Source organism: Triticum dicoccoides, chromosome 7B, assembly GCF_002162155.2.
Source record: "Triticum dicoccoides isolate Atlit2015 ecotype Zavitan chromosome 7B, WEW_v2.0, whole genome shotgun sequence".
Lineage (NCBI taxonomy): Eukaryota > Viridiplantae > Streptophyta > Magnoliopsida > Poales > Poaceae > Triticum > Triticum dicoccoides.
The window spans coordinates 91,102,653-91,116,870 of record NC_041393.1 but is presented as its reverse complement, the minus strand read 5'-3'; positions in this window follow the sequence as shown (position 1 = coordinate 91,116,870).

Below are 14,218 nucleotides of genomic sequence, written 5' to 3'. Positions count from 1 at the left end.
ATGGCGGGCCCAGATTCCAACAAATGGCTAGAATCCATGCAATCCGAGATAGGATCCATGTATGAAACCAAAGTACGGACTTTGACAGACTTGCCCGATGATTAGCGAGCGATAGAAAACAAATGGATCTTTAAGAAGAAGATGGACGCTGATGGTAATGTTACCATCTATAAAGCTCGACTTGTCGCTAAGGGTTATCGACAAGTTCAAGGGGTTGACTATGATGAGACTTTCTCTCCCGTAGCGAAGCTGAAGTCCGTCTGAATCATGTTAGCAATTGCCGCATACTATGATTATGAGATATGGCAAATGGACGTCAGAACGGCATTCCTTAACGGCTATCTTAAGGAAGAACTGTATATGATGCAGCCAGAAGGTTTTGTCGATCCTAAGAATGCTAACAAGGTATGCAAGCTCCAGCGATCCATTTATGGGCTGGTGCAAGCATCTTGGAGTTGGAACATTTGCTTTGATGAGATGGTCAAAGCGTTTGGGTTTATGCAGACTTATGGAGAAGCCTACGTTTACAAGAAAGTGAGTGGGAGCTCTGTAGCATTTCTCATATTATATGTGGATGACATACTTTTGATGGGAAATGATATAGAACTTTTGGACAGCATAAAGGCCTACTTGAATAAGTGTTTTTCAATGAAGGACCTTGGAGAAGCTGCTTATATATTACGCATCAAGATCTAAAGAGATAGATTGAGATGCCTCGTAGGTCTTTCACAAAGCACATACCTTGACAAGATATTGAAGAAGTTCAATATGGACCAGCCCAAGAAGGGGTTCTTGCCTGTGTTGCAAGGTGTGAAATTGAGCTTAGCTCAATCCCCGACCACGGCAGAAGATAAAGAAAAGATGAGTGTCATCCCCTATGCCTCGGCCATAGGGTCTATTATGTATGACATGCTGTGTACCAGACCTGATGTAAACCTTGCCGTAAGTTTGGTTGCAAGACACCAAAGTAATCCCAGCATGGAACAGTGGACAGCGGTCAAGAATATCCTAAAGTACCTAAAAAGGACTAAGGATATGTTTCTCGTTTATGGAGGTGATGAAGATCTCGTCGTAAAGGGTTACGTCGATGCTAGCTTCGACACAGATCTGGATGACTCTAAGTCACAAACTGGATACGTGTATATTTTGAATGGTGGGGCAGTAAGCTGGTGCGGCAGCAAGCAGAGCATCATGGCGGGATCTACATGTGAAGCGGAGTACATGGCAGCCTCGGAGGCAGCGCATGAAGCAATCTAGATGAAGGAGTTCATCACCGACCTAGGAGTTATACCCAATGCGTCGGGGCCGATTACTCTCTTCTGTGACAACACTTGAGCTATTGCCCTTGCCAAGGAGCCCAGGTTTCATAAGAAGACCAGGCACATCAAGCGTCGCTTCAACTCCATTCGTGAAAATGTTCAAGATGGAGACATAGCTATTTGCAAAGTGCATACGGATCTAAATGTCGCAGATCCGTTGACTAAACCTCTTCCGCGAGAAAAACATAATCAACACCAGAACTCTATGGGTGTTCGATTCATCACAGTGTAACTAGATTATTGACTCTAGTGCAAGTGGGAGGCTGTTGGAAATATGCCCTAGAGGCAATAATAAAATGATTATTATTATATTTCCTTGTTCATGATAATTGTCTATTGTTCATGCTATAATTGTATTAGCCGGAAACAGTGATACATGTGTGAATACATAGACCACAACATGTCCCTAGTGAGCCTCTAGTTGACTAGCTCGTTGATCAATAGATAGTCATGGTTTCCTAACTATGGACATTCGATGTCATTGATAACGGGATCACATCATTAGGAGAATGATGTGATGGACGAGACCCAATCCTAAGCATAGCACAAGATCGTGTAGTTCGTTTGCTAAAGCTTTTCTAATGTCAAGTATCAGTTTCTTAGACCATGAGATTGTGTAACTCCCGGATGCCGTAGGAGTGCTTTGGGTGTACCAAACATCACAACGTAACTGGGTGACTATAAAGGTACACTACAGGTATCTTCGAAAGTGTCTGTTGGGTTGACACGAATCAAGACTGGGATTTGTCACTCCGTATGACGGAGAAGTATCTCTGGGCCCACTCGGTAATGCATCATCATAATGAGCTCAATGTGACCAAGTGGTTGGTCACGGGATCATGCATTACGTAACGAGTAAAGTGACTTGTCGGTAACGAGATTGAATGAGGTATTGGGATACTGACGATCGAATCTCGGGCAAGTAACATAACGATTGACAAAGGGAATTGTATACGGGATTACTTGAATCCTCGACATCGTGGTTCATCCAATGAGATCATTGTGGAACATGTGGGAGCTAACATGGGTATCCAGATCCCGCTGTTGGTTATTGGCCGGAGAGCTGTCTCGGTCATGTCTACGTGATTCCCGAACCCGTAGGGTCTACACACTTAAGGTTCGATGACGCTAGGGTTATTAGGAAGACTTGTATGTGATTACCGAATGTTGTTCGGAGTCTCGAATGAGATCCCGGACGTCACGAGGAGTTCCGGAATGGTCCGGAGGTGAAGATTTATATGTGGGAAGTTGACATACGGTCACCGGAAAAGTTCGGGGGCATACCGGTATTGTACCGGGGCCACCACCGGGAGGGGCCACCTCTCCCGGAGGGCCTCATGGGCCGTAGTGGGAAGGGAACCAGCCCTTAGAGGTCTGGGCGCATCCCCCCCCTTGGGCCCATGCGCCTAGGGTTGGGGGGGGAAACCCTAAAGGGGGCGCCCCCCTTGCTTGGGGGGCTAGTCCCCCCTTGCCCCCCCTCTAGATCTCATCTAGAGGGGGCCGGCCCCCTTCCCGTATAAATAGAGGGGTGAGGGGAGGGCTGCATAGACACCTCCAAGGCGCAGCCCCTCCCCTCCCCAACACCTCTCCTCCTCCGTAGAAGCTTGGCGAAGCCCTGCTGGAGTACTGCCTCTCCATCACCACCACGCCGTCGTGCCGCTGTTGGAGCTCTCTTCCTCAACCTCTCCCTCCTCCTTGCTGGATCAAGGCGCGGGAGACGTCTCCGCTCCATACGTGTGTTGAACACGGAGGTGCCGTCCATTCGGCACTAGGATCTTCGGTGATTTGGATCATGACGAGTACGACCCCATCAACCCCGTTCTCTTGAACGCTTCCGCTCGCGATCTACAAGGGTATGTAGATGCACTCCTATCTCTCTCATTGCTAGATGACTCCATAGATTGATCTTGGTGATGCGTAGAAAAAAATTTATTTTCTGCAACGATCTCCAACAGTGGCATCATGAGCTAGGTCTATGCGTAGTTTCTATGCACGAGTAGAACACAATTTTGTTGTGGGCATAGATTTTGTCAATTTACTTGCCACTACTAGTCTTATCTTGTTTTGGCGGCATTGTGGGATGAAGCGGCCCGGACCGACCTTACACGTACACTTACGTGAGACAGGTTCCACCGACTGACATGCACTAGTTTCATAAGGTGGCTAGCGGGTGTCTATCTCTCCCACTTTAGTCGGATCAGATTCGATGAAAATGGTCCTTATGAAGGGTAAATAGAAATTGGCATATCATGTTGTGGTTTTGGCGTAGGTAAGAAACGTTCTTGCTAGAACCCTATAGCAGCCACGTAAAAAAACTTGCAACAACAATTAGAGGACGTCTAACTTGTTTTTGCAGCATATGCCTTGTGATGTGATATGGCCAAAAGGATGTGATGAATGAAATATATGTGATGTATGAGATTGATCATGTTCTTGTAATAGGAATCACGACTTGCATGTCGATGAGTATGACAACTGGCAGGAGCCATAGGATTTGTCTTTATTTATTGTATGACCTGCGTGTCACTGAATAACGCCATGTAATTACTTTACTTCTTTGCCAAACCGTTAGCCATAGTAGTAGAAGTAATAGTTGGCAAACAACTTCATGGAGACACGATGATGGAGATCATGGTGTCATGCCGGTGACGACGATGATCATGGCGCCCCAAAGATGGAGATCAAAGGAGCAAAATGATATTGGCCATATCATGTCACTATTTGATTGCATGTGATGTTTATCATGTTTTTGCATCTTATTTGCTTAGAATGACGGTAGTAAATAAGATGATCCCTCATAACAATTTCAAGAAAGTGTTCCCCCTAACTGTGTGCCGTTGCGAAAGTTCGTTGTTTCGAAGCACCACGTGATGATCGGCTGTGATATATCCTAACGTTCACATACAACGGGTGTAAGCCAGATTTACACATGCAAAACACTTAGGTTGACTTGACGAGCCTAGCATGTACAGACATGGCCTCGGAACACAAGAGACCGAAAGGTCGAACATGAGTCGTATAGAAGATACGATCAACATGAAGATGTTCACCGATGATGACTAGTCTGTCTCACGTGATGATCGGACACGGCCTAGTTGACTCAGATCATGGATCACTTAGATGACTAGAGGGATGTCTATCTGAGTGGGAATTCATTAAATAATTTGATTAGATGAACTTAATTATCATGAACTTATTCTAAAACTTTTGCAATATGTCTTGTAGATCAAATGGCCCATGCTAATGTTGCCCTCAACTTCAACGCGTTCCTAGAGAAAACCAAGCTGAAAGACGATGGCAGCAACTATACGGACTAGGTCCGGAACTTGAGGATCATCCTCATCGCTGCCAAAAGAGCATATGTCCTAGATGCACCGCTAGGTGAAGCACCCGTTTTCCCAGCAACTCAAGACGTTATCAATGCCTGGCAGTCGCGTAGTGATGATCACTCCCTGGTTCAGTGCGGCATGCTTTACAGCTTAGAACCGGAGCTCCAAAAGCGTTTTGAGCAGCACGGAGCATATGAGATGTTCCAAGAGCTGAAAATGGTTTTCCAAGCTCATGCCCGGGTCGAGAGATATGAAGCCTCCGACAAGTTCTACAGTTGTAAGATGGAGGAGAATAGTTGTGTCAGCGAGCACATACTCAAAATGTCTGGGTTGCACAACCGCTTGTCTCAGCTGGGAGTTAACCTCCCGGATGACGCGGTCATTGACAGAATCCTTCAGTCGCTCCCACCTAGCTACAAGAGCTTTGTGATGAACTACAATATGTAGGGGATGGTGAAAACTATTCCTGATGTATTTTCAATGCTTAAATCAGCGGAGGTAGAAATCAAAAAGGAACATCAAGTGTTGATGGTCAATAAAACCACTAGTTTCAAGAAAGGCAAGGGTAGAAAGAACTTGAAGAAGGACGGCAAGGGAGTTGCCGCGCCTGGTAAGCTAGTTGCCGGGAAGAAGCCAAAGCATAGACCCAAACCTGAGACTGAGTGCTTTTATTGCAAGGAAAGCGGACACTGGAAGCGGAACTGCCCCATGTACTTAGCAGACAAGAAGGCCGGCAACACCAAAGGTATATGTGATATACATGTAACTGATGTCTACCTTACCAGTACTCGTAGTAGCTCCTGGGTATTTGATACTGGTGCGGTTGCTCATATTTGTAACTCAAAACAGGAGTTGCGGAATAAACGGAGACTGGCGAAGGACGAGGTGACGATGCGCGTCGGGAATGGTTCCAAGGTCGATGTGATCGCCGTCGGCATGCTACCTCTACATTTACCTACGGGGTTAGTTTTAAACCTCAATAATTGTTATTTAGTGCCAGCTTTGAGCATGAACATTGTATCTGGATCTCATTTAATACGAGATGGCTACTCATTTAAATCCGAGAATAATGGTTGTTCCATTTATATGAGAGATATGTTTTATGGTCATGCCCCGCTGGTCAATGGTTTATTCTTAATGAATCTAGAATGTGATGTTACACATATTCATAGTGTGAATACCAAAAGATGTAAGATTGATAATGATAGTCCCACATATCTGTGCACTGCCGCCTTGGTCACATTGGTGTCAAACGCATGAAGAAGCTCCATATAGATGGACTTTTGGAGTCTCTTGATTTCGAATCATTTGACACGTCCAAACCATGCCTCATGGGTAAAATGACCAAGACTCCGTTCTCCGGAACAATGGAGCGAGCAACCAACTTATTGGAAATTATACATACTGATGTGTGCGGTCCAATGAGCGTTGAGGTTCTCGGTGGCTATCGTTATGTTCTCACCCTCACTGATGACTTGAGTAGATATGGGTATGTTTACTTGATAAACACAAGTCTGAGACCTTTGAAAAGTTCAAGGAATTTCAGAATGAGGTAGAGAATCAACGTGACAGAAAAATAAAGTTCTTACGATCAGATCGTGGGGGAGAACATTTAAGTCACGAGTTTGGTACGCACTTAAGGAAATGTGGAATTGTTTCACAACTCACGCCGCCTGGAACACCTCAGTGAAACGGTGTGTCCGAACGTCGTAATCGCATTCTATTGGATATGGTGGTCTATGATGTCTCTTACCGATTTACTGCTATCATTTTGGGGATAGGCTTTAGAGACAGCTACATTCACTTTAAATAGGGCACCGTCTAAATCCGTTGAGACGACACCGTATGAATTATGGTTTGGAAAGAAACCTAAGCTGTTGTTTCTAAAAGTTTGGGGATGTGATGCTTATGTCAAGAAACTTCAACCTGAAAAGCGCGAACCCAAGTCAGAAAAATGCGTCTTCATAGGATACCCTAAGGAAACCATTGGGTATACCTTCTACCTCAGATCCGAAGGCAAGATCTTTGTTGCCAAGAACAGGTCCTTTCTGGAGAAAGAGTTTCTCTCGAAAGAAGTAAGTGGGAGGAAAGTAGAACTTGATAAAGTACTACCTCTTGAACCGGTGAGTAGCACAGATCAGGAAGATGTTCCTGTGGTGCCTGCACCGACTAGAGAGGAAATTAATGATGATGATCAAGGTACTTCAGATCAAGTTACTACTGAACTTCATAGGTCCACAAGGACACGTTCCACACCAAAGTGGTATGGCAACTCTGTCCTGGAAAACATGCTGTTAGACAACGGTGAACCTTCGAACTATGAAGAAGCGATGGCGGGCCCAGATTCCAACAAATGGCTAGAAGCCATGCAATCCGAGATAGGATCCATGTATGAAAACAAAGTATGGACTTTGACAGACTTGCCCGATGATCGTCGAGCGATAGAAAACAAATGGATCTTTAAGAAGAAGACGGACGCGGATGGTAATGTTACCATCTATGAAGCTCGACTTCTCGCTAAGGGTTATCGGCAAGTTCAAGGGGTTGACTACGATGAGACTTTCTCTCCCATAGCGAAGCTGAAGTCCGTCTGAATCATGTTAGCAATTGTTGCATACTATGATTATGAGATATGGAAAATGGATGTCAAAACAGCATTCCTTAACGACTATCTTAAGGAAGAACTGTATATGATGCAGCCAGAAGGTTTTGTCGATCCTAAGAATGCTAACAAGGTATGCAAGCTCCAGCGATCCATTTATGGGCTGGTGCAAGCATCTTGGAGTTGGGACATTTGCTTTGATGAGATGATCAAAGCGTTTGGGTTTATGCAGACTTATGGAGAAGCATGCGTTTACAAGAAAGTGAGTGGGAGCTCTGTAGCATTTCTCATATTATATGTGGATGACATACTTTTGATGGGAAATGATATAGAACTTTTGGACAGCATAAAGGCCTACTTGAATAAGTGTTTTTCAATGAAGGACCTTGGAGAAGCTACTTATATATTAGGCATCAAGATCTAAAGAGATAGATTGAGACGCCTCATAGGTCTTTCACAAAGCACATACCTTGACAAGATATTGAAGAAGTTCAATATGGACCAGTCCAAGAAGGGTTCTTGCCTGTGTTGCAAGGTGTGAAATTGAGCTCAGCTCAATCCCCGACCATGGCAGAAGATAAAGAAAAGATGACTGTCATCCCCTATGCCTCGGCCATAGGGTCTATTATGTATGCCATGCTGTGTACCAGACCTGATGTAAACCTTGCCGTAAGTTTGGTTGCAAGACACCAAAGTAATCCCGGCATGGAACACTGGATAGCGGTCAAGAATATCCTGAAGTACCTGAAAAGGACTAAGGATATGTTTCTCGTTTATGGAGGTGATGAAGAGCTCGTCGTAAAGGGTTACATCGATGCTAGCTTCGACACAGATCTGGATTACTCTAAGTCACAAACCGGATACGTGTATATTTTGAATGGTGGGGCAGTAAGCTGGGGCAGCAGCAAGCAGAGCATCGTGGCGGGATCTACATGTGAAGCGGAGTACATGGAAGCCTCGGAGGCAGCGCATGAAGCAATCTGGATGAAGGAGTTCATCACCGACCTAGGCGTTATACCCAATGCGTCGGGGCCGATTACTCTCTTCTGTGACAACACTTGAGCTATTGCCCTTGCCAAGGAGCCCAGGTCACAAGAATACCAGGCACATCAAGCGTCGCTTCAACTCCATTCGTGAAAATGTTCAAGATGGAGACATAGATATTTGCAAAGTGCATACGGATCTGAATGTCGCAGATCCGTTAACTAAACCTCTTCCGCGAGCAAAACATGATCAACACCAGAACTCTATGGGTGTTCGATTCATCACAGTGTAACTAGATTATTGACTCTAGTGCAAGTGGGAGACTGTTGGAAATATGCCCTAGAGGCAATAATAAAATGATTATTATTATATTTCCTTGTTCATGATAATTGTCTATTGTTCATGCTATAATTGTATTAGCCGGAAACAGTGATACATGTGTGAATACATAGACCACAATATGTCCCTAGTGAGCCTCTAGTTGACTAGCTCGTTGATCAATAGATAGTCATGGTTTCCTGACTATGGACATTGGATGTCATTGATAACGGGATCACATCATTAGGAGAATGATGTGATGGACGAGACCCAATCCTAAGCATAGCACAAGATCGTGTAGTTCGTTTGCTAAAGCTTTTCTAATGTCAAGTATCAGTTTCTTAGACCATGAGATTGTGTAACTCCCGGATGCCGTAGGAGTGCTTTGGGTGTACCAAACAACACAACATAACTGGGTGACTATGAAGGTACACTACAGGTATCTTCGAAAGTGTTTGTTGGGTTGACACGAATCAAGACTAGGATTTGTCACTCCGTATGACGGAGAGGTATCTCTGGGCCCACTCAGTAATGCATCATCATAATGAGCTCAATGTGACCAGGTGGTTGGTCACGGGATCATGCATTACGTAACGAGTAAAGTGACTTGCCGCTAACGAGATTGAACGAGGTATTGGGATACCGACAATTGATTCTCGGGCAAGTAACGTACCGATTGACAAAGGGAATTGTATATGGGATTACTTGAATCCTCGACATCGTGGTTCATTCGATGAGATCATTGTCGGTGTCAAAACCGGTGGATCTCGGGTAGGGGGTCCCGATCTGTGTGTCTTAGGCTGATGGTAACAGGAAGCAAGGGACACAATGTTTACCCAGGTTCGGGCCCTCTCGATGGAGGTAAAACCCTACTTCCTGCTTGATTAATATTGAAGATATGTGTAGTACAAGAGTAGATCTACCACGAGATTGTAGAGGCTAAACCCTAAGAGCTAGCCTATGATGGTATGATTGTAATTGTGATCGGCCTTCTAAGGACCATGCTCTCCGGTTTATATAGACACGGGAGAGCTAGGGTTTACATGGAGTCGGTTACAAGGAAGGAAACATAATATCCGGATCACCAAGCTTGTCTTCCACGCAGAGGGGAGTCCCATCCGGACACGAGCTGAAGTCTTGAGTCTTGCATCTTGATGCTTCTATAGTCCGGACGATGTATACAGTCTGGCTGTCCAGATAACCCCTTATCCAGGACTCCCTTAGTAGCCCCTGAACCAGGCTTCAATGACGATGAGTCCGGTGCGCAGTCTTGTCTTCGGCATTGCAAGGCGGGTTCCTCCTCCGAATACTCTAATGTACCCATCATGACGAACAGTGTCCGGCATCTCATCAATGTTGTACTCCTCGGCTTTAGTGTTTCAATAATGACCATTTCCACGTGTCGGGCGAATGCGAGGAGTCGAGGCATTTTTGCATTTGCCACCCTTGGTCCTTCGGGCTAACCGTCTATTTGAAGAGACGGGGATTCCCAGATCCAAACCTCACTCTCCCTCCTCGAGCGAGCATCCAACAGAGCACCCAGAAAAAACCATTCCAACATGGCCGGTCGTCGCAGCTCTTCTGCTCGCTCCCCTTGCCCCAAGCCTGGGGACTAGGAAGAGTCTTCAGTTTCCCATAGCCGTTTGATAAAGCTACAAACCCAAGGGCTCCTTCTGTCGGCGTTCATGGTCCCTGTTCGAGCCGGAGTAGCCACCTATAATGGCGGAGAACAGGCAGAGAGATCCCCCAATCCGTCTCCAGAGGAGCGAATATGCCTAATTCCGCATCTATTAAGGGGTGTCGGGTTTCCTATTCATCCATTTCTTCGTGGGCTTCTGGAGTTCTACGGCCTCCAGTTGCAGAACTTTACCCCAGCCTCCCTACTACATATAGCAGGGTATGTCGCCCTCTGTGAGCTATTTCTAGGCTGCGAGGCTCATTTCGGATTGTGGAAAAGGCTGTTCTGCCTTGTCCCCTGCAACCAGAGAGAATCCCTATGTCAAGTGGGCGGGGCCGATGTATGGCGTATCGCTGAGACCAGATACCTATCCGGTACTCCCAAGAAGGCACCAGATAACTAGGCTTCAGAGTGGTTTTATATTGACGACGCTCCCCTTCCGGATCTTGTCCGGACAGGACTCCCCAAGTTCAGTAACACCCCGCCGAGGGCACGTCTAAGCTGGCGCCCCCGAGGCCCCCAAGAAGAGGATTCCAGGGAAGTACATTTCCTGATGAGCAGGATAAAGTTACTGGCCAAATCCGGACTGACGATAGTCGAGGTCATGACAATTTGCATAATGCGGGGAGTGCAACTGCTTCAATATCGGAGCAATCCCATGTGGCACTACAATGGGATAGACGATGCCACCCATTGCGGCCGTAAGGGTCCGGACTCCATCACCGCTCTGGCAAGGATACTGTCCGTCCTGTACAAAGGAGAAGAGGAAGACTTCCTCCATATCAAACTGTGGGATGGATTCTCCATGTACAATCCCCCCAACTGGGTAAGTCGTCATTTATTTTCTCGCTTCACTTATTGTGGCGTTCTTTGCTAAAGTTACCTGCATCGATATTTCCGAGCAGGAGCTGAGGAGGGCCGTAGAAGGAATCTCCAGCCCTTCCCCGCAGCCAGAGGACCCCGAAAGGGCCCTGGATCCAGGACTCGAAGAAGACCCAGATGCGGCCGTGGAGCTTGTCGACGGGACATTTTATCGGGCGAGCCGTGACGGCGCCTCAATGGCCATTACTGCTGATTATCCCAGACTGTTGCCCTCGTCGTGTGTAAGCCAAGCCGAAGACTCGATCCTCCTAAGAGGACTCTTTCCTGATGTCACGCCTTATCCCTGAAGTGTCGTGTTTTTGTAGAAGCGATGTTCGGAACGCAGGGCCGAGCCCCTAGGGACCCGTCAGCAACAGGCATCCGGATTGGGCAGGCTCAAGAGGAAGGCGGTTAGGACCGGCACGCCTCTAAGAGATAAGGAAACCATCTGTCATGTAATTTATTGTTATTTGAAGTATAATAGTGCCCTTCTCATCCTGGCAGGAAGAGGAGTATCCGGACTATATCCGGAGATCCTGCCAACCACGCCTCCACCAGTCGGACTCCAGAACTGACTTCGAGAGAGGAGGCGGACGTAGGGCCAATGTCACATAGTCCTCCGATAGAGGACGCGGATATGCTCTCTGCCACGAATTCCGAAGTAGAGAGCGCCATGAATCACCGGCGTCGACGGGCCGTGCTTCGCCACAACATCTTTTCCGAAGAGGCATTTAATGCTTTCAATTCAGGAGACGCATATATCCGAGCTGCTCAAAGCGGACTCGCCCGGGCGACAGTCCAGTATACCAAAGATATACGGGTAAGAAAGTTTGATGAGCATGTATAGCAGTAGCCCCTGAGACTTGAAACGGTTGAAACAACAATTTTAAGTATCAATTTATGCACAGGTTCTTGTCGATAAGAATGAGCAATTGTCTCGGGAGCTAGAGGAGTCCAAGACTCAACTCAGGGCCACGGTTGCCAAGCTAGAGGAATCCCAAAAGGCCTCCTCCGGTAACATTTATCTTGAGTGTACGAAAGTGAACCGGTTAGCAACTAGCTGGTATGACGAATTTAACAGAAAATTCTGTAGATAACCCTGGAGTGAATCCGGAGGGCGGCAGGGATGACGAGTCGCATCTCCAGAGGCAACTAAAGGCCGGTGAGCGCATTCTTACGCAAGTGTAGCATGATAAGAATATGCTCCAAGATGCCAATGTTCGGCTGGACGTGGAATTGAAGGACGTCCGCTCGCAGCTGGTAGACTCCGTGAAGGAGAACAGAAGGCTTCGCCGCGGCATTTATTGTAAGTGCCTAAACGAACTATAGCATAGTTCGGCGAGGAAGTATATTGAAAAAGTTCTGTTTGTAGGAATGCTGACGGGTCGCCCTGAGGAGGAGATGCCTGCATCTGCAGGTGATTTACTGCAGGAACTCTCACAACTGCACGAGCGAGCTTGACAGGTGATGCAGGGCATTGCGCAGTCTCTGTGGCTATCAAGCTCCCTGCCAAATGGCATGGGGGGGCTTGTGGACATGCTTCAAGGAGCACGGCGGCGCATCCGTTTGTGGAAGATATCAGCCTGCCGGCAAGGTGCAAAGAAGCATGGGCTATGGTGAAGACGCGCTACACCAAGCTGGACCCGAACCATATGGCCGAAGTTGGACCGGTCGGGCCAGATGAGCAAGAAATTCCCGTGAGTCTGGTATAACACCAGGTGGCGTTAGCCGCAAAGTATTCTCAACAGGATTGTAAGCTAGATAGCCTGTTGGATGGTATAGAGAATGAATATAATTAGTCCAAATGACTGTGTAATTCGATGGACATAAAAAGCCCCTAGCCGGATTAAAATCATTTGTCATGGCGGACCTTTTCGCTTCAGCCCCCGGATCCTAAAGTCCGGGGTGTGTCCGAATACCCGCTCGGTTATACAAAACCGGAGTATGCGTGGAAACCAGGCGTAGGGGTCATAAGTGCTTGAACAGACAAGTACCCAACTAGTTATGTTATATTACATGGATAGTAAGAAACATCTTCCAGGGAGAATAGTTCCGTTGAGGGTTCCTTTCCTTGGGTAAGCATGTGTCAAGGCACATTTCTGGACTGCGAACCAAAGCGCAGGAGACAAAACTTCTGGGGATTAATGTTATAATAAACGAAGACATCTTTTGTTCACCGACCAAATATTCTCTTAAGGAAACTAGCTTTCAGCTTCACCCAGTCTGAGGTACACGTCCGGCTCAACCGGCAGTAACAATCGCAGAGGTGCTCCCCATATGCCCTAGCCGAATTAACGGGAACGTAGGGCATAAACACAGGAGCCAGGCAACCCAGCTTGGCCACGTCTTAAGTCATATCGATGCATATAATGGTGAAGAAAAGGCACACATGGAAAAAGAAACGCATGTGTGACGGGCAAAAAGCCCTGAAAGTAATTTATATTTAGCTTCCGTATAGGAAGCCCCCAGGTAAAGCTTACACACATAGTGCGGCCGGAGTAATCCGGGAGTCCATACTATATTAAATACTGTGTGAAAAGAAAAAGATCGAGAAAGGAAAAGGGAGGGAGCATAATTGAAAAAGGAGGGTTAAGGAGAAGAACACTGAGTTCGGCGCTAGGCGTAGAATCTCCGGAGTCTGGCCGCGTTCCATGGGTTTGGCTCGAGTCTGTTATCAGACGCATTACATAAGCGGTACGCTCCTCCGGTGAGAACTTTGTCGATGATGAAGGGGCCTTCCCACTTGGGTTTGAGCTTGTCCTTCTTCTTCTCCAGTAAGCGTAGAACGAGTTCGCCAATATTGTAAGTTTTGGCCCGCACTTCTCTGCTTTGGTATCGTCGAGCTTGTTGCTGATAGAATGCGGAACGGGCCTTAGCGACATCGCGCTCCTCCTCCAGGGCATCCAAATTATCCTGCCGATCTAACTCGGCTTCCTTCTCTGCGTACATGCGTACGTGTGGCGAATCATGTATTATATCGCAAGGTAGTATTGCTTTCGCATCGTACACCATAAAAAATGGTGTATATCCGGTGGTGCGATTCGGCGTGGTCCTCAGCCCCCAGAGTACGAAGTCGAGCTCCTCGACCCAATGATTATCCGACTCTGTCAAGGATCGCACTAGTCTG